General features: G+C 37.9%; 1 protein-coding gene across 1 annotated transcript in view; it reads left to right on the top strand.

The window, feature by feature from the left end:
• Nucleotides 1-3,056: 3,056 nt before the first annotated feature.
• The window catches only part of CHST15 (carbohydrate sulfotransferase 15), an 82,105-nt gene continuing 64,014 nt past the window's right edge, over nucleotides 3,057-21,147 (top strand). The window contains exon 1 of the mRNA XM_081956181.1: nucleotides 3,057-4,488. The gene's annotated coding sequence lies outside the window, so the exon portion shown is untranslated. The remainder of the gene's footprint in view (nucleotides 4,489-21,147) is intronic.

Raw genomic sequence — 21,147 nt, 5'->3', positions numbered from 1 at the left:
TTCCAGAACTCTCAGCCAAAATTCTGGGAATTTTTTTTCAGCATATTCGACATTTATATGCTTTGGCATATAAAAGAGACATGAATCATTCATGGGATTCTTCACACAGGGACCAAGGTAATGTATTAGGAAAAAAAAATCTGAAAAATAGGTTAGTGGAAGTAATTTGGTAGATTGGAAAGCTGTTTCCTAGAAGAATCTCTGTTCAGTGAGATATTACCTTATTTGGAAGAGACATTACAACTAAACCAATGCAGGAACAGATGAGACAGAGAAACAGAAAGAGAGAAAGGGAGGGGGAGGGAGTAAGGGAAAGAGAGAGGGAGAGGGAGAGAGAGAGACAGAGAGAAAGAGAGAGAGAAAGACCTAACATTAATCTTTTTTTAACCATGGGAGAAGGTAGCAGTCTCAATTCCAAGAAAAAATCTTGACCTTCCCAAACCTATACATAATTAGAGAAAGATAAAGCCTAAGCCTTTGGGAGTGTAGTTTTTTTTTCTGGAACAGTTTTTTTCTCCAACTTAGTGCCTTATAGAATGACAGCCTGGGTTACCATAATCACAACCACCACCAAGAAAAAATAAACTAAAGGATGAACTAGACACACAAGACAAATTGCTAATTTGTACAAGCGTGATCTGACCTTAGACGTATGGTATGGTTTTATTTTACTTGAAGCATCCCACCCATAGTCTGGGAACGGTCCTGGAAGCAAGATTACCTTTGCTTGGTTTCAGTTAGTGAATATCGTGCAGCCTTTCTTTTAATGAGCATTACTGAATGTTGTATTCATCCATTTAATGTATACAAATTGGATTGTTGAAATTTGTAGTCAAACCTTGAAGAGAATGTTGATTTCTGCTGTTTAAAAATAATAATAATAAAGTCTATTTTTGGTTTGTTTTTCACAATGTCAGTATTTCTGTTCATTTGTTCTGACTCCCAGCTTATTTCTAGGCACATTTCTATGTACTACTTATTATTATGTACAAGGTTTGAATATAGTTGTTTATTCCACATACAACATTCTGCTCTATGTCCCATCATCTTTTATACTGCATTTTGGAAACACATTTGAGTAAGGTTCTTTTGGTGACATAATCATTGTAGAGCAACCTCATGAAAATTCATTAGGTTCCTTTTCTGTTAGGATGGAAGCGATAAAAAGCTACCAAAGGCTACTGTGCCGTTAATGTACATTAAAACCTTGCTATTTTAATAATTTAAGTGATGAATTTATTTATTTTTATTTTTTTGTTTAAATAATCTGGGATTGGAAAATTGGATAGGTAACTTTATTTTATAAAAATTAATAAATGAGAAGAATGTTGAAGCCAAGATTCTTAAATATGTGAAATTTGAGATGCATGTATAATAATTTGGATATTTCGGTTTCCATGTTAATGGAATCACAAATAATAAGCAAGCAAGAAAACAATGATAAAAACAGGAACATTTTTTTCCTATTTGCTTGTAGAGATCCAATATGTAAACCTATTTTTAAAAGGAGATAAAATATATATACTAGATGAAATTAACCAATGCCAAGCTGTTACAAGGTGATTACTTCAGGTGTTTTACAGTCATGTTTCTCAGTGACTGGTGTTATATTGCTGCTTCAAGATCAACAAGATCCTTTAAAAGTCAGATAAAGAACTTCTAAAGTGACCCAAAGATAATAGATAAAATTGGGCCCTTAAGACCAGGCGTTAACTGTATATAAATAAAAGGGATAAAATCACCACAGGTATACCTCTCTTTCTAACTCATTCCTATTCAGATCTACTTAGAAATATATTCAACGGTTTTAAATGAGTTTTATTTGCCAGTTCAGTGGATAGACATGCAAATACAGTTCCTGTTATTAAAGAAAATGAATGACATTCAACAAGAAATTTAAGTTTCTTACAGTTAAAATTAAATGAACAAATGCTATAAAGAAACTGTTGAAAATAGATGCTGTGCAATACAACAGTCAATATATCTGAGCACACTGAGGTGAATTATAATGGTTTCAAGTGCCTAGTTTTGTGAATTCCAAGAAGAAAATGGAGAATTCTGAAGTAATTAGATTAGAAACCAATCTTTTACATCATAATTAAGCAGTGTTCGGCCTTCTAGGTGTTGTGGGATGTAATCTCATCAGCCATAATCTGCAGGGTTATATTAGATACAACTGAGGAGCCTTGAAAATCTAAAATGCTACAATTGCCCACCTATTTTACACTGTTATTACGTTCGTGTAGGAAAAGCAATGTATAATATGTGAAATGAACATAAATAATATTTTAATTACTTGTATTTATTTTGGCCAATAGAAATAATTTGATGGCATTGATTATAGGCAAAATATACCATTGTGAATGCATTTGTGAATTTCAACATGGAAATTTTCCAATAGTTTGTTCAGCCCTGGAAGTATCAAGACGTTGTAATGCTTGGTTTATTATATGCAAATTTTCTCAGCTAGGATAGGTAAGATATACTATGGGGCTCATTCTTTCTCCTGACCTTCAAATATGCATTACGGCAACCTGAATAAGACATGAATTTGTAAGAAAATTCTTAGGCAGGGGGTTGGACTAGAAGACCTCCAAGGCCCCTTCCAACTCTGCTGTTGTATTGTATTATTGTATAAAATTTTGGTAAATAGAATGGACTTGATTGTATACATAAGCCTCTTATCAATGCCTTCCTTTTTTTTCTGAATGGAAATCTAGAGAGGGAAAGACTGGTGTTGAAAATGGCAAAGAAGGTAGTTGTACAGTAATTATTAAGGGCCATTCTGCAGTATTACTGATGTGATGGTCCATTTGTGTGTAAGGTGGAAGTATTTACTTTGTACACGATTACTTAATAGTGAACTCAAGGCAAAACTGAAGGGCATTCCTTTTCTTTGACAGACTTTGAAACAAGTATTGCTGGAAGCTGCTGCTTAATTTTAAAAGTTTGCCGTTCCAGAGATTTTGTTTGAGCTGCACATTTTTCAGAAGTTGCAAGAACAAGGATGAACACAGGCGAATAAGCAGTACAATATGCCTTTGGGATAGGGTTTGCCATGAATTTAATTAAACTGCTATAATTTATAAGTCCTTCCAGGGCCAAGCTTCAACCGAAGTGCTAGATATTCGGTACACAGTACTTGATGCCAGTTCTGCCCAACTGATTGAAAGTTAGCAAAGTGCCTGCTTATTTAACATGGTTACATGTGATCCCAGCGCTCCAATCTAATGTTGTTTCAAAACAGTATCACGAGGGTATGCACGATTGGGTCATTTTAATTTTAAAATATTTATTTTAATATTTTAAATTAATTAATAGCACATTAATTAATTTTCTCAAAAGACTCTATGGAGTTTCTCAATCATCCAGGCCATGGTTGTCCCAAAGATATTTTTTCATGAGGCAACTGGACTTTCCGGTTTTTCTTTGAAGACTTTTCGCTTCTCATCCAAAAAGTCCCTCAGCTCTTTCTCAAACCGCGCCCTCGTCCTAACGGTAGTCTCCAAAAGCCAACTTTAGAATGCCACAGCCGAACGGAAATGGGCAACATATTTTCTTGTTGTGAAAGACTCGTCCGAGCTTTTCGGAGTTCACGCCCATCTTTGTCCAAAAGTTGAAGCAACGCAAGGGCAGGAAGAAAAACAACAATCCCAAACTGCCGAGAGACAACAGGGCTTTTCTTGGCGGGGCAACGGCGAAGCTTCCACCCCTGGGTTTAAGCCGTTGTAACGCGTGTTCGGGAGACTCCAAAGAAAGTTGAACCAAACTTCTTCGTTTGTTTGGTGTTTTTAAGACCGAGGCCTCACCATTTCATTCTCATCTACGGATTTTCTGCGCTCGGCTGCAGCGCGCGCCGGAAACGCTACCAGCCCGCAGCTCTGTCTCGGCTCTCGGGTGATGCTCGTCCCGTGCCACCCTGCGAGGGACGATCTGGCGGCGGAAATCGAGCTTCCTCCTCCTGTTAAGCAGCAAAGCTCCGAAGCAAAGCGAGGAAACGGATCCAGACGCCGCCGCTCTGCCACCCTGAATATCAACCCGGCGGCTTGTGCAAGGGAAGGCGGCAGGTCAGGGGCACCACGCCCCCGCCTCCCTCCCGCTCTCCCGCGGCCCGGCCCGCCTTCCTCCGCCCGGTGTGTGGTGCAGCGCGCGGCGGAGGCGCAAGCGAGCGCTTTGGAGACACGGCGCCGACTCGAGCGAGCCCCCTCCGACCGCTCGCCCGGCTCTTCCCCAGCTCAAGGGGAGTCTGTCTGAGGTGGTGGTGGGGGGGGCAAGGTGCAGGGAGGGGCTCCGTGAGCCAAGCAGGCGGGAGCCCGGAGTGGTGGGGAGAGGAGAGGAGAGGAAGAGCTCCGTTTGAGGTCTGGCGACGAGAGATGCTGGGAGGCTCGCCGGTCCGCCCGAGGGAAGAAGTTGCCTGGAGGAAGGGAGAGGAGGCCGCGGCACGCGCCCGGGCGGTGGATTGTGCCGGACCTGCATCGCCTTAGCAAGGTCAGTGTGCGGAGGGGAGGGCGGGGAGGGCTCGCGCCCAGACTCCCCAGGACTCTCTCTGCCTGACTTTGGGGGAAAGTTGTGTGGCGCGAGGAGGGGCGCGCGCCTTAAGCCCGCGGCGGGGGTCCTTCACACCCGGCACGTTCCTCTTTGGTTGGCGGAGGAAGGAATAGGGGGAAAAAACCACCCTGACTGAGGGGAAGGTGGCCCAAGCGCCGCTCTGTCTAGAGAGGGAAGGGGATGCTGAGGAAAGGGTTTCTTTCCTCCGGGTGACCAGGGGAAAGGAATTTTAGAGCGGGCAGATGCTTAAACAGTCCAGGCTTCCCCTCTTCCCTTCTAATGCGGCTTGGCTGGAAAAAGAAGCAGAACTTCGGACTGAGTCAGTTGCGTGTATTCTGCTGGTTGTCCCATTGATGGGGTTGTCCCTCCCAGTCAATAGGATTAGGCAGCGGCAGTGCCTTGCCGACTATCCAGCCATGGGGATTTTTATTTTTTTAGATTGTAATTGCTTTGCCACACCGTCTAACTACCATGCTGCTGTGCCTGAATTTGTCTCCCGAGGATTTTTTTTTTAAATGTTAACCATATTTTAAGAGTTTCCACAGGGGGAGCTATGCTTGCTTGTTAAATGAAAGTCAACAAAAACATCTTGTGGCATCTTTAGGACTCACAAGCTTGACTTGGCGGAGGTGTCCATGGACATCACTTCTAATCAAAACGTTTCATGATACAGTAACTGTAATAGTCCATGGAATCTTATGCTGTGAGAAATGTGCTGATGCTTAAGGGGTTGCAAGCATTTGTAGGATTGGCAATATTATACAAGGCACTGAACGTGAGCGAGTTTTATTTCCAGAACTCTGCAGTAATGTCTTTGTTATTTCTATCTTTACTTTTCCTTCTTTGCTGTCATAACTGAAATGACAATGTCATCACTAACTGTTTAGCACCATCATAAGCACATCGTGCCACTGAAATGGTGCATTCATAATATAGATGGGACGTTCCTTCTTGTTGTTGTCAAACTGATTTAATCCTGATCCAAAGAAGATGCCTTTTAATGTCTAAGTGATCCACAGCATATACATTTGTGCTATGTACATCATTTAGAAACATACGGTGCTATGTACATTTAGAAACAAGGTTTTTTCTAGATCTTCATAGCTGTAGAATCAATAGGATTTGTGATAAGAATAATATATTCTGTGGCTTGACAGTAAGAGCTTCCAAGGTACTTATGCAGCTGTAAGATGCGTATGAAGGTGCCAGGTAAGCTTATGTGGAAATGGGTGTGTGCATTTTTCAATTTTTCATTTGACTATTCAGAAGATGATGGATTGGTTTCTGGCAATATCAGTTAATCTTTTCTGTGGAAAATGATATTTCTTAGGTAGTTTTAGATGGTGGATTGATTAAACGGCTTGCCACAACAACAAACTTTAATGTTTCATTTCTTTTTAAACCATTCTGTAGAGAAGGTATTTTGTAGCATTAGTGTCATATTGGATATTGATTAATTAGTGATGTTCACTGTTCAATGACAACTCCCTGCATGTTTTAAAAATCTTTTCTCATTTCCGAATGTTGGTGAAATAAAAACTGAAAATGACTTCTGGATAAAAAAGGAGAAATAATATTTTGCATGGTATGATCTTTAATGTCCTAATAGGGTTTTAAGATTACCCCTTGCATAATTTAATGTGTTAGGTAGTAATAATGAAAAATGTAGATTGTTGTGTCTGTTCCTTAATAGATAAAGGCTATCATTAAACATCAAAGAATTCAGTAGAGACATGGTGTTTGCATGTTATAAACAGATAAGGACACTTAGTTTATATTAAAAAAGAAACCTCATGTGTCCTTTCAAAACATTGTCAGTGTGAAGTGAGTCCTTGGAGGAATTGTGTAATAACTGAGGTAATGCAATTTTGCTGGTCGGCCAGTTGGGAATCACTGATTGATTAATTGAAACATTTGTATGGCAATTTTCTGGGGATAAATATTGAAACAAGGTATAACTTTGGCAGGATGACTTTCTGTTTAATACTTAGATAAGTATTAGAAAAATCTATACTTAGATCTTTGTGGTTAACAGGTATAAGTATGAATATTTGTCAGTAATTCTTTAGATGAATGAAATGAATGAAAATTAATTTTACTTGCTGCAACTGCTTTAAAGTTTGTTAAGTTATTATAAGGCCCAAACTTTAAGTAGCTAAATATTATCTTTCATTATGGTTATTTGATTTGCAGAAATGTTTTTTTAGAATATAAGATCACTGATAAACATGAAAGACCAACATTAATATATTTACTCTGTTCATTACAAATTTGTTTTTACATTTTTAAATACCGAGTTCTTTATTATTATGGTATATAAACGATGATTTCAAGACCATCTGATTTGATGCAAGTGAAATCTTATTTTGGATTTGTGAAGAAATAGCATATCTCCATTATTTAAATAAACATGTATCAAAATAATTATTTTGTTTAGTAACTGGAAAGTGGCTAGAAAAATATAACATTCCATAATTAAAATTATAGTTTTAATGTTGCACACACTGTTTTTCTATAATTCTTAATAGATCATATATATGACAAATATATGTTACTTTCCTTTGGTGGTAAGGTAACAGCATCACATGTGACTTTGGCATTTAGTCATGCCGGCAACATGACCACGGAGACCTCTTTGAACAGCGCTGGCTCTTTGGCTTTGAAACGGAGATGAGCACCGCCCCCTAGGATCGGGAATGATTAGCACATATGTGTGAGGGGAACCTTTATCTTTATATGACAAAATCAGAAATGTTTCTTCATTTATTGCTGTAGGATGGAGAAATGTTTCCATAAATGACATTCATCTGTGTACTAATTGCTGATTTTAAAATCAAAACCCTAAAAAATTCATAGGCTTCATAATGCAAACTGAATATCATTATTAAAAATCAGCCTTTTCATGGTAGTGAACAATAATTCTGCATGCTATCTTTATTACTTCTGTCTTATCACTATCTTATTTGTACATTTAGAAGGCATTGAATCAGAAGAGTCATTTGATTTATCACAAGCCAAGTGATGTAAATTAATTTACATGCCGAAAAGAACACTTTCTGCATATAAGGGTTATACATATCATTGACACTAAATGATTGCAGTAGAATATTCACAGATATATGTGGGGGGGAAATTGTGTTGATGGTTACAGGCAGTCCTTGATTTATGGACCACAATTGACCCTGGAATTATGATAATAAGTTGTTGATCTAACTCTTTTTATGACCCTTGGTACAATTAGGTGTCATTAAGTGAGTCACCATGGCTGTTGGGCAAACCACATGGTTAAGTGAATAATAAGCGTATCTAATGGGTGTTTTTTTTTGCCATAATGACAAAAATAGTTGCAAACCACAGTCACATGACTGTGGGATGCTAGAATCAGTTATAAATGCAAGCTGGTTGCCAACAGCCTGAAATGTGATCACATGATCCCAGAATGTCTCTGTATGCCAATTGTGCCCCCTATTGGACTGGGATGCCTTACGCACAGTCACTCATGCGCTGGTGACGTCTCGTCTGGACTACTGCAATGCTCTCTACATGGGGCTCCCCTTGAGATGTACCCCAAGACTACAGCTAATTCAGAATGCGGCCGCGCGGGCCAACATGGGGAGTACTAGGTACTCCCACATAACACCTTTCCTGCGTGAGCTGCACTGGCTACCTGTGGTTTTTCGGGTGTGTTTCAAGGTGTTGATCACCATCTTCAAAGCGCTCCATGGCACAGGGCCTAGTTACCTGCGGGATCGCATTCTACCACATACATCCCTGCGACCAATTCACTCACACAGGGAGGGACTCCTCCGGGTGCCGTCCACCAAGCAATGCCAACGGGCGGCGCCTAGGAGTAGAGCCTTCTCTGTGATGGGCCCAACCCTCTGGAATGACCTCCCCCCCGATATTAGAACTACTACCGACTTCCGCTCCTTCCGACAAAAACTTAAGACTCACCTGTTCCGACTAGCCGGCCTGGCCCACTTATAGTTCTACTCTTACCTCCTGGCGGATATTTTATTTGGGATAGCTCTTAAGGTTAATGTTTTTAAATTTTTTACATTTTTTAACAAATTTTAATCTAACTTAACTAAATTGTACAGGGAACTTCTACTACCTCCTCCAGTCCTATGTTTAATTTATTTATTGTATACTTATAACATGTATATTTACTGTTCAACTATTTTAATATGACTGTACACCGCCCCGAGTCTCTTTTGAGAGAGGGGCGGTCTAGAAATCCAATAAAGTTAAGTTAAGTGTATGGCAGTCATAACTTTTGAGGATTGGTTGTAAGTAGTTTTGAAGTCCATTGTAACTTTAAATGGTCATTGAAATTGACTTGTCATTAAACAAAGACTACCTGTATTGTTGAAGAAATATAAGGGGTAGTTTTGTTCTTGTGTTACAGATTATCTATTATTTGGAGAATCTTAACTTGACAAAATAATATGCTGAGCAGTTGGAACAGTTAATCAAATTCTAAGAGACTGAAACAAGAATGAAGTTTCTGAAGCAAAATATAAGGGTTGATTTTTAAGTTGACAGTTTAATTATATCCAAATGCTGCTGCATTCCAGTGGCAAGAGAACTAAGGCGATCACCACCGAATAAGATCCTGATATGCATACCTTGGTAGGACTCAGCATTTGGTAGGGCCAACCTAAAGAAACATTTATCCAGTTTCTTTAAAAATTGGCCCTTTCATGACAAGAGATTATACTGTGGAAACTTCTCTCATGGTTTTAAGTGGGCTAATTGCTGCAAGAAAAAATGGTGCTTGTACAAGGTGCTATGGGGGTATAGTAAGCTGCTTCCATATTGTTGCCAAGAGACTGTAGCTGAGTATGATGCAATGGAAATTACTTTTTAGCTGAATCAGATGAGGAGTAGAGCTACATATTGTGATGGAATGTGCACCTGGAGAAGCAGTGAGGCCAAGTTTTGGCAAGACAGCTTTCTCAGAGACCGGATTAAGAGACAGTGCAGTTCTGAGGTGGAGGGTAGAAGGGGGAAGAAATTCAGGGTAACCACACCCTAAGATCTCTCAGGATATATGAAGTAGGTTAGAAGGTTATAGATTTAGTTTGACAAGATTCTGTCTATTAGTTATAAGCATAATAAAGGATTGAATTTGGAGTTCTCTGTGTCGTCTCTGGATTTGGGTTTGACAGATAGTCTTAGAAAGTTGCTATCTGAGGTTCAATCTCCCTTCTAAAAAGGAAAACATATTGGTCCAATTTAGAAGATTAAAGATTATAAAAGTAATATATGATTTTCAAGTAATTTATGTATGAGAAATGCTAAATTATTGATAAATAGTGTATTGTTAATGCAGTTCTGAAAAGTCTTGCTGGCTAAAACTTATTTATGTCAGGGATGCCATTAGCTATTAAAAGTTTTAACAATCCATGTTTAGACGAAGTTGTGGTATAGCAGAGGTGTTAGCTTTTTGAAGCCCAGTAAAAATAATTTGTTAATATCCCATGCAGTATTGCATCAAACTAGAGTCTTGGACTTTAAGAAAGCTAATTTCAATAAACTTAGAGAGAGCTTGGGAAAAATTCCATGGATGAGAATCCTCAAGGGGAAAACAACTCAAGAAGCTTGGGAAATTTTGAAAAATGAGATTACAAAAGCCCAGTCTAGCACAATACCAATGAAGAAGAAAAATATCAGCTCCCAAAAGAAACCAGCATGGCTGCATAAAGAACTATCTGACAAACTGAAAGACAAAAAAGGTAAGTATAAAAAGTGGAAGGAGGGGGACATAACTAAGGCAGAATATCAACAAACAGCCCGAGCATGTAAAGATGAAGTGAGGAAAGCTAAGGCTCACAATGAAGAAAGGCTTGCCACAAAAGTAAAAATTAACAAAAAAAGCTTCTTCCAACATGTTAAAAACAAGAAAAAAGTTAAGGAAACAATTGGTCCATTGCTAGGAGAAAGTGGCAAGAAGGTGACAAGCAACAGGGAGAAAGCAGAACTATTTAACTCATGTTTTGCATCTTTCTTTACACAAAGGGATAAAACAGTCCAACCTGTCAAAAGCAGCACCACAAAAATCAGATTAGGAACACAAATTGAAATAGAGAAGAAAATGGTAAGTGAGCACCTGTCTACCCTAGATGAGTTCAAATCACCAGGACCGGATGGATTACACCCCAGGGTTCTGAAGGAACTAGCAGACGAGATCTCAGAACCACTGAATTATATCTTTCAGAGATCCTGGAACACCGGGGAACTACCAGAGGACTGGAAAAGAGCTGATGTGGTTCCCATCTTCAAAAAAGGGAAAAAAATAGATCCAGGAAACTACAGACCTATCAGCCTGACCTCAATACCAGGAAAGATTCTGGAAAAAATAATCAAGCAACGAATTTGCGAACACCTCGAAGCAAACAAAGTAATAGCCAAAAGTCAACATGGATTTGTCAAAAACAGATCATGCCAGACTAATCTTATTGCATTCTTTGATAATGTGACAAAATTAGTGGACCAGAAGAATGCCGTTGATATAGTTTACTTGGACTTCAGTAAGGCTTTTGATAAGGTAGACCATAACCTACTACTAGATAAAGTAGAAGAATGTGGGTTAGACAGCATCACCACCAGATGGATTCGTAACTGGCTGACCAACCGCACTCAACGTGTAGTCCTCAATGGAACTGCATCTACATGGAGGGAAGTATGCAGTGGAGTACCCCAAGGCTCTGTTTTAGGCCCAGTACTCTTCAACATCTTCATCAATGATTTGGATGAGGGAATAAATGGGGAACTCATCAAATTTGCAGATGACACCAAGCTGGCAGGAATAGCCAACACTCCAGAAGATAGGCTTAAGATACAGAAGGATCTTGACAAACTTGAACATTGGGCAGTATCTAATAAAATGAAATTCAATGGTGAAAAGAGTAAGGTTCTACATTTAGGCAACAAAAACGGAATGCACAGGTACAGTATAGGTGGTACCGTGCTCAATAGTAGTAACTGTGAGAGGGATCTTGGAGTTCTAGTGGACAACCATTTAAATATGAGCCAGCAGTGTGCAGCAGCTGCCAAAAAAGCCAACACAGTTCTAGGCTGCATCAACAGAGGGATAGAATCAAGATCACGTGAAGTGTTAATACCACTTTATAATGCCTTGGTAAGGCCACACTTGGAATACTGCATTCAGTTCTGGTCGCCACGATGTAAAAAAGATGTGGAGACTCTAGAAAGAGTGCAGAGAAGAGCAATAAAGATGATTAGGGGACTGGAGACTAAAACATATGAAGAACGGTTGCAGGAACTAGGTATGTCTAGCTTAAGAGAAAGAAGGACTAGGGGAGACATGATAGCAGTGTTCCAATATCTCAGGGGTTGCCACAAAGAAGAGGGAGTCAAGCTATTCTCCAAGGCACCTGTGGACAGAACAAGAAGCAATGGGTGGAAACTAATCAAGGAGAGAATCAACTTAGAACTGAGGAGAAACTTCCTGACAGTTAGAACAATTAATCAGTGGAACAGCTTGCCTCCAGAAGTTGTGAATGCCCCAACACTGGAAGTCTTTAAGAAGATGTTGGATAGCCATTTGTCTGGAACGGTATAGGGTTTCCTGCCTAGGCAGGGGGTTGGACTAGAAGACCTCCAAGGTCCCTTCCAACTCTACTATTGTATTATTGTATTATTGTATTAACTAGATTGCAAAATGCTAAGAGTTTTAGAGAAACAGAATTGTCCTGTCTCCACTGATGTTGTAAGATATATTCAACCTGCTGATAAAGACTGCATCCATCTTCTGCAATTTCAAGGAAATGTCATTAAGGTTATTAATTTTCTCTTACATGTACACCTACATCTTCTGTCCAACCATCAGCTACCTCTCCTAACCCCCGTTCTGCCTGCAGTGGCCAGTTAACTCTTTAATTTCATTTTGCTAAAGTGCAGAATGCCATTTTCACATGCACTTAAATTATCACTTTCCTTCTATTTAATTATCTGCGCATTATAAAAAATTTCTCTGAAATTCACTGGAGGCTCTTGTTGCTGAGGCTGCTGATATCATGCATGGGGTGTTTTTTTTGGCTGACCCGAGTTCCTAAACAATAAGAACAACTTCTGACTGTGTTCTAACAAGCTTCAGCTCAGCTACAGCAGATGAAATTGGAGATAGGATCTTAAGCAATTTCATGCCTGTTTCATTGCCTTAACTCTACTTCTTTAAGTGCTATGCACCTTGCAAAACACTGGCAAACTATAAACTGTTTGTGATGCCCTCGTTCCTATCACAGTCCATGGCACGGGACCTAGTTACCTGCGGGATCGCATCTCACCTCATACATCCCTGCGACCAATCCACTCTCACAGGGAGGGACTCCTCCAGGTGCCGTCCACTAAGCAGTGTCAACGGGCGGCGCCCAGGAGTAGAGCCTTCTCTGTGATGGGCCCAACCCTCTGGAATGACCTCCCCCCCCCCGGTATTAGAACTATCACCGACCTCCGCTCCTTCCGACAGAAGCTTAAGACCCACCTGTTCCAATTAGCTGGCTTAACTGATTTATAGTCCCATTTTAACCTCCTGGCAAACATCTTATTGGGTAGTTTTTAAGGGTATTTTAATGTATTTTAATGTTTATTTGTATTTTAATTTAAATATTGTACAGTCCACATCCTACCTCCTCCTTTTACCTATTTGTATATTTAAGTATACCCATATTTTGTATTTATACTGTTTTAATATGACTGTACACCGCCCCGAGTCCTGTTTAGGAAAGGGTGCGGTTTATAAATTAAACATTATTATTATTATTATTATTATTATTATTATTATTATTATTATTATTATTATTATTATTATTATTATTATTATTATTGTCAAATTGAGATAACAATAACTCCTATCTTCTCTTTTCCTCCCTTCACTCTTATAATTTCCTCCTTTCTGCATCCCCTTAACCTTTCCATACATTTATTATTCCTTCTGCAAAGTTACTATCCTGTCAGATGGTCAGAGTTTCTCATAGAAATCTCATGCTTTCCAGGCATGACTACTTTTTTGAAAGACAACCAGATTGTGTTAAAATATGAAAACAAACACTCTGGCCCCATACTGTACTCTGGAACAGTCATATTCTTCTATATTCAGTGTAATTTGACATGAAATGAGGAAGCTAGTTTGAAAACAATATGAAGATGGCATTCTTTGGTAACCTTTCATTTGTCTTTTAATCCCTGGGGATTATGATTTACACTTGAGAAACACTTAAGACTGGCTAAAAGATAACCTGGTAAATCACCTTTACCAGCTTGATTCCTTTCAAATATGATGGGATGATTACAACCACAATTTGTAGTCAACCATTTTAATCTCAGCATACCAGAAGAACAGCAGGCTTGGAAGATATATAATTTATTTGTTTGTTTGTATTACTTTTACAAATAACTCAAAGTGAATATACTTAACATACCTTCTTCTTCCTAGTTTCTCCACAACAACCTTGTGAAGTGGGTTGGCTTGAGAGAGAATGGTTGGTTCAAAGTCTAGTTCTAGCTGACTTTCATTACTAAGATGGTACAAACTGATGCTCTCCTGCTTTCTAGCTTGGTACCTTAAAACACTAGGCCAAACTGACACTCTATACTAATATGAAAATATTTTTTCAAAAAAGACACCAAAGTCTACTCTGATTTGTCATCTGGTTTGAGGACTGTTGAAAATCTGCATGAAAAAGAAATGTGTATTAAAAAATAACTTAAGTAGTGTCTTTTAACTTGTTTCAAAATGTTTTTAATCCTAACTATATGTGCTATATAGAGTTATGTGCTCTACAAAACTATAGAGTTTTTACTACTCTAGAGTTATACTGTCATGTTAACTAACACCAGCCGATATATTTTATTACTAGAAAATGCAGAACATGGGTCCTTGATAAATCATGTGAGAAGAAGACCAATATTTACTTTTTTTGGTCTTCTAGTCTTTGAAGCCAGGAAACCGGATAAGGGATGAGTATTGGCACTATATGTGTCAGACTTTCTAGAGCCTACTTGATGCATACATGGGGGACAAGTGGGCCTGGAAGTGACCAGCCCTTTTATACTGATTGTCTCCCTTAGCAATTTGAACCATCCAGTTTCCTAGCACCCTTTGTGCATGGAAAAAATTTACCAACAGACTTATACAATACAATAATACAATAGTAGAGTTGGAAGGGACCTTGGAGGTCTTCTAGTCTAACTCCCTGCCTAGGCAGGAAACCCTATACCGTTCCAGACAAATGGCTATCCAACATCTTCTTAAAGACTTCCAGTGTTGGGGCATTCACAACTTCTGGAGGCAAGCTGTTCCACTGATTAATTGTTCTAACTGTCAGGAAGTTTCTCCTCAGTTCTAAGTTGCTTCTCTCCTTGATTAGTTTCCACCCATTGCTTCTTGTTCTGTCCACAGGTGCCTTGGAGAATAGCTTGACTCCCTCTTCTTTGTGGCAACCCCTGAGATATTGGAACACTGCTATCATGTCTCCCCTAGTCCTTCTTTCTCTTAAGCTAGACATACCTAGTTCCTGCAACCGTTCTTCATATGTTTTAGTCTCCAGTCCCCTAATCATCTTTGTTGCTCTTCTCTGCACTCCTTCCAGAGTCTCCACATCTTTTTTACATCGTGGCGACCAGAACTGAATGCAGTATTCCAAGTGTGGCCTTACCAAGGCATTATAAAGTGGTATTAACACTTCATGTGATCTTGATTCTATCCCTCTGTTGATGCAGCCTAGAACTGTGTTGGCTTTTTTGGCAGCTGCTGCACACTGCTGGCTCATGACTTGATTAGTATGTCTTGTTATTGAGAAATGCAGACAAGATTCAGTACTTGTGTCAACATTACTCAAGTCTTACCCAATGACTGAGAATACTTCATTCAAGAAAATTGGGGCTAAAGGTTGTATTATTTTATTGTAATTGGCTAATGTACAAGTAAATATCAAACTTAAGCATTGATAAGAAGCACAATCCTATCCAGTAGGTTTTGGTTTAAGATTGATAATTTAATTAAGTATACACCTGCATATTTCTATGGGGTTCTTTAATTCTGGAAATATTCTTTATAAAGCAGCAGTTGTCAGTTATAGTTGTGGGCCTTGGTTTGCTAGATTTTGAATTTGTGCTGTTATGCTTAAATGTTTTGACAAGTACTAAATTTTGGATAGCTTCAGGTATTAAAAATTATCTTTCCTTAATCCTTTATTGATATTAATAAGCATTAATTAATTGGGATGTTTTGGATGCAAAATGTAATAGTTTAGATATTGTTTCCTGTCATAAATAATGCTTTAATTAAACATGTCTTTGTGTTATAACTTGTAATATATGTATATTTACATGTAAGCATTCATTCATTCATTCATTCATTCATTCATTCATTCATCCTGTTGAATTATATAATACATAGAAATGACATCCAGCTATTAGAAATTAATTTTCTAAAGGACTACTCCTTTAACATTGGAAGGATACATTCTGAGTACCATTTACTCAATGGTTTGAAGATCTAATGTTACTTGCAACATATAAACAAATTGTTTATGAATATAGTTTACCATGAAATATATGTGCTTTATTTGACTTATTATCTTGCCTATTTTTCCAATATCAACCTTGTGAAGTGGGTTAAGATAAGGGAAACTTAATGAGCCCAAAGTCATCCTCCTGGCTTTCATGACTAATGGAAAACAAGAATTCACAGTCTACTGGTTTCTAGCCTGACATGTTTACTACATCAAATTTGCTGCTTTTTCTTTCATTGAAACCATTGTCTTTCTCTTTCTCTATCATACACAGTATCGGTTTATATTATACTATATATATGTACACACATACATATGTATAGAGAACTGTATGAAGCCCATATTTCCTTCCTTCCTTCCCTCCCTCCCTCCCTCCCTCCCTCCTCAGGAAAAAAAGTTCAGCAGGTTAAAAATCAATGTACCATTATAGTACTATTTAATTGAATGGTAGTATGTAATTGTCTTCAAAAACTCACTTTTGTAATGGTTACTCGGCAGGAATCCATTACGTTTCAATTCACAAATAATCAATCTGCTCAAAACAAATCCCATTAAATAAATTTAGATGACTGGAATTCAATATATGCTCACCTAAGAGTGAGTTTCTTTGAATTGGTTATGAATTAGTTTTGCATAACATTTTAATGAGAATGCAGTATACAAATACTGGGTTGAAAATGTGAGATGGCTGAATAAGTCAGCATAATATACAAGTTAAGATTAATGAAGTCATAGTTATACTAGACATTTATTTCATTTGTTTTGCAAAACTGTATTTCTTAGTGAAATAGGTATATAATATGAGATCTAAAATCTAACACAAGGTTCATGGGTTTTAGAGATTTATAGTAAAGGTAAAACTCAAGTGCAGTTTGTTAGGCTATTTTATGTATGTGTCAATGGAAGTCTCCAGGGAAAATTTCATTCTTTATTTTGAGTAGCAACAATAAACATTTTGGCATCACCTGGTTCTATATTAATTCTTTGTGTCTGTTATAAATCTTCAGAAACAATGACATTTGTCTTCAAAAAGCATCATAATGACAGCATATATTTTTCTGAAACCTCTGTATGAGACTGCACAGGTCTAAAAATAATGCACTGAAATCCTTTGAATTCTAGGCTGCCACTTCCTATGTCCATCAGTTCAGTTACTCCCTGCCCTTCTTAGTTGGTGAAAAGAGGATGGTTGGGAGCTGGGTCCCAGCAGTATCCTTTGGAGATGTGAAATTACTGCTCTCTCTAAAAAAGGCATTCATGTGGCCTCTCCTCAAAGAACCCTATCACTTGATTGTCTTTATTGATATGTCTCAACTTCCTGTTTTCAAGCGGTTGAAGTGCAGCTGCAATGGATGATATGGATTATCTGATCAGGCCCAGGTTTAGCACAGAGACATCACTGAACACATACATAAATCATATCTGATAAGACAAAATTAAAGATAGTATAATTTTCCTGCTTCTGCTTGATGTCTCAACAGCTTTTGAAGATATACAGTATATCACAAAAGTGAGTACATCCCCTCACATTTTGTAAATATTTAAGTATATCTTTTCATGTGACAATACTGAAGAAATGACTCTTGGCTACAATGTAAAGTAGCTTGTATAACAGTGTAAATGGAGGTCCCCTCAAAATAACGCAACACACAGCCATTAATGTCTAAACTGCTGGCAACAAAAGTTGTAAAAAGGTTTATGAAAAATTGTCATAAGTCACTCTTTTCAGTGCTATTCCAACTTCGAACGGTTGCTAAAGGAAGTTACCTGCACTTCTTGACATGAAATTCCTTTCTCTTGAGAAGAAATAAAACAGAATTGGAAAAATTGGTAATTTTAATGGATTTAGACAAATAGTTTATTCAAATTAGAAATATAATTCACAATCTTGCACATTGTAGATGCAGCTTAACTTTTTACTTGAGAAATTACACATTTTTTATAGTTTCCCCGAAACTCACAATCCATTTGATCCTTATTCACTTCTACATGTCTTTATATATTTTATCTTTCTATTAATGAGTTTTCCAAAGAGATTTTCCAGCTGTTGTTCCCAGTCATCACTGTAGATCTATGTCTATTTATGTAAATTATTTTGATATGAGGTGCATGCAAAACAATTTATCTTTGCTTGTAGCCATCATGAAGGCTTAATGTGTGATTTTTCCCCAGGTTCTGTTTATACTAACTGTAGACAACTTGGGCTGGTTGATATTCTGTTTCAAGGTTGCTGACATGGACATGCAAAAGTACACAAAGAAGAAATATTTACTACAACTTTGGCAAATAAAGCATAGAAGAATGTGATCAGGCCTAGGAAGAATGCTTTCCTGAAGTGAGCCAAGGAACAATAGTGTAGTTCAAATACAGTTTCAAAAGTCACATGATGCCAAATCAGCTAGTCAGCCAGTCCAAAAGTAAAGAATCACAAGCAAGAATTTTGAACAAAACTCACAAGAATTCAAAAAGTCATCTTCATCAAAAAGGAAAGCAAAGGAAATATCTAAACCTATCTGCAGTTACTTATGGGTCAGCCTTAACTTATCAAGAAGCCTCATTGAAGAAAGAGCTGTGGTGACACAGTGGTTAGAATGCAGCATTGCAGGCTAATTCTGCTGACTTCCGACTGCCTACATTTGGCAGTTCGATCCTGACTGACTCGAGGCTAACTCAACCTTCCATACTCCCAAGGCTGGTAAAATGAAGACCCAGATTGTTGGGGGCAATATGCTGACTCTATAAATTGCTTAGTGTGAAGTGGTATATAAGTGCTATTGCTAATACTATTTTATAAAATGTGCCTACACTTGAGGCTTGAAAGGTTGTGCCTCTAATCCTATTTCTCTTGCTGGTTAATCAGCTTCAATTGAATCCTGGTTTATTGATTCCTGCGGATAACAGATAAATGGAAATAACATCAAAGATTCAAGGGAAGACTTAAGAATGTAAGATTCATTTTTGGGTCAAGGGGTTCTAAATCTTAACCCTAATCCTAGATGACTTTTTCATTTCAAGTAGAGTTTTCCTATGCAATTTGTTTAGGATTTTTAGGGAAACTGAATGGAAAGCCGAGTGGTCCACTAGGAATAAAGAAGCTCTCTAAATTGAAACATCAGGTTCATTTTGGGGGCAGATCTAATGAGGGCATAACCCTTCTTTTTCCTTTCAAATTAGGTTATGGTTAGGATTTTGTAATGCATTATTGTTTATCTTTTTTAGCTTCTAGCATCATACTACCACAATTTACCTTGTTGATTTACTTCCAAAAATAAGCTTTCAGTTGAAGGCAATTGCCATTCTTCAAAGACTGTTTGAGGTCTATGTGGTGTGGGAGCCTTCAGACATTCTTTTGATTGGAGGCTGGTACTGGGCACAATTCTGAGTCATTTTCCTCTTGAAAAATTAATGTAACCCAGGTGCCTGGCATTTGTCCACAGAGGTAGCCAAGGAGGTTGACCAACTTGAAGTATTCATACTTGCAATACCTCAAGTTGGTCAAACTTCCTTGGCTATCTCTGTGGACAAATGCCAGGCACATGGGTGACATTAATTTTTCAAGAGGAAGATGACTCAGAATCGTGCCCAATACCAGCTTCCAATCAAAAGAATGACTTTTGGACTGTCTGACTAGTTTTGTAGAGCACATAACTCTATATAGCACATATAGTTAGGATTAAAAAACATTTTGAAACAAGTTAAAAACACTACTTAAGTTATTTTTATACACATTTATTTTTCATGCAGATTTTCAACAGTCCTCAAACCAGATAACGAATCAGAGTAGACTTTGGTGTCTTTTTTGAAATAATATTTGCATATTAGTATAGAGTGTCAGTTTGGCCTAGTGTTTAAGATACCAAGCTAGAAAGAAATTATTTTAACTTCCATTTTTATATAATTATATATAAACAGTTTAAAGTTCTGTTGTTTTCTAAATTACGCATCTTAGAATAAAAATTAATATAGTTGACAAAAATTAAATAGATTTTTTTGTTGCATTAAAAAAGGTTTGAGGCAGAAATGGGATAGAGAGGTTGTGAAATGAGAGAAACAAGACATATGCAAAATTTATATGGATTAGAAGCAAATTGAACCAGCCATCTCTATTTCATTATTTTAGTATTCTGTCTTGGTAGTATATAGAATACAGTTGTATGGCTTCTCTTTCTCAATGACTTTACTTAATCTCACTGCTAATGCTAAGATATATTTTTCAATGAGGAAGTAAAAGGGGATGTCAGGTCTCTGCCAGAACGCTACAATTCCAAAGGGAAGTGGGGATGCTTCTTGAGGTTGAATGCTTTCACTTTTAATGTAACCGCATGGGAAATAGGGAGGGGGACTGGGTCGGCAGGATGGACTTCCTCTCAGCTGGTTCCAGCCAGTTACCCAAGGTTGAAGTGTCCTGAGGATGACCTGCTACCACCATCACAGTTCTCATAATACTTTTGCTGCGTCGTGTTGGCTACTGGTGGACATCAGCACTGGGTGGGAGTTGAACAGGGGAAATTAGCTTAATGCTTCGGGCAGTAATGTTCAGACTCCGCCTGACTTCTATGCAATCACTTCTTTCGCTAACAGTTCCTTTTGAAATACCATTTGTTTCAAGAGTCATGCTTTCCTGAGAAGATAGCTGAGGCAGGTCATTACAGGGGGAAGACATGTCTGTTCTAACTGACAACATTTTTAGGATTCTTGAAGTTTTATGAACAGCTTTTAGCTTAGTGCTCCTGCAATTCAGTTTTGTTAAATAAAATTTGAATGATTTTATGATGAAAGTATTTTCTATAAATGTATTTTCTGTAACCATTCACTAACTATTACTCCACACAATTTTAACAGTTCAAAGAACTCTCACTAAATAATGTACAATTTTTGACTGACACAATCTACAATTTGGGGATAGCTCATGTTGGTCTATATAATTAAATGTATAAAAAACTTCAGAAGGAATTTAACAATAGAATTCAAGTGAATATAATATCCCCATTCTTCTGGGTTTTATCTTTTAGCAGTGATCCATTCATTATATAAGGAACGATAAAATATGTTCTTAGAT

This window comes from Natrix helvetica (assembly GCF_964273705.1).
Source record: "Natrix helvetica genome assembly, chromosome: 5".
Lineage (NCBI taxonomy): Eukaryota > Metazoa > Chordata > Lepidosauria > Squamata > Natricidae > Natrix > Natrix helvetica.
This window is presented reverse-complemented; position numbering and strand designations above follow the sequence as displayed.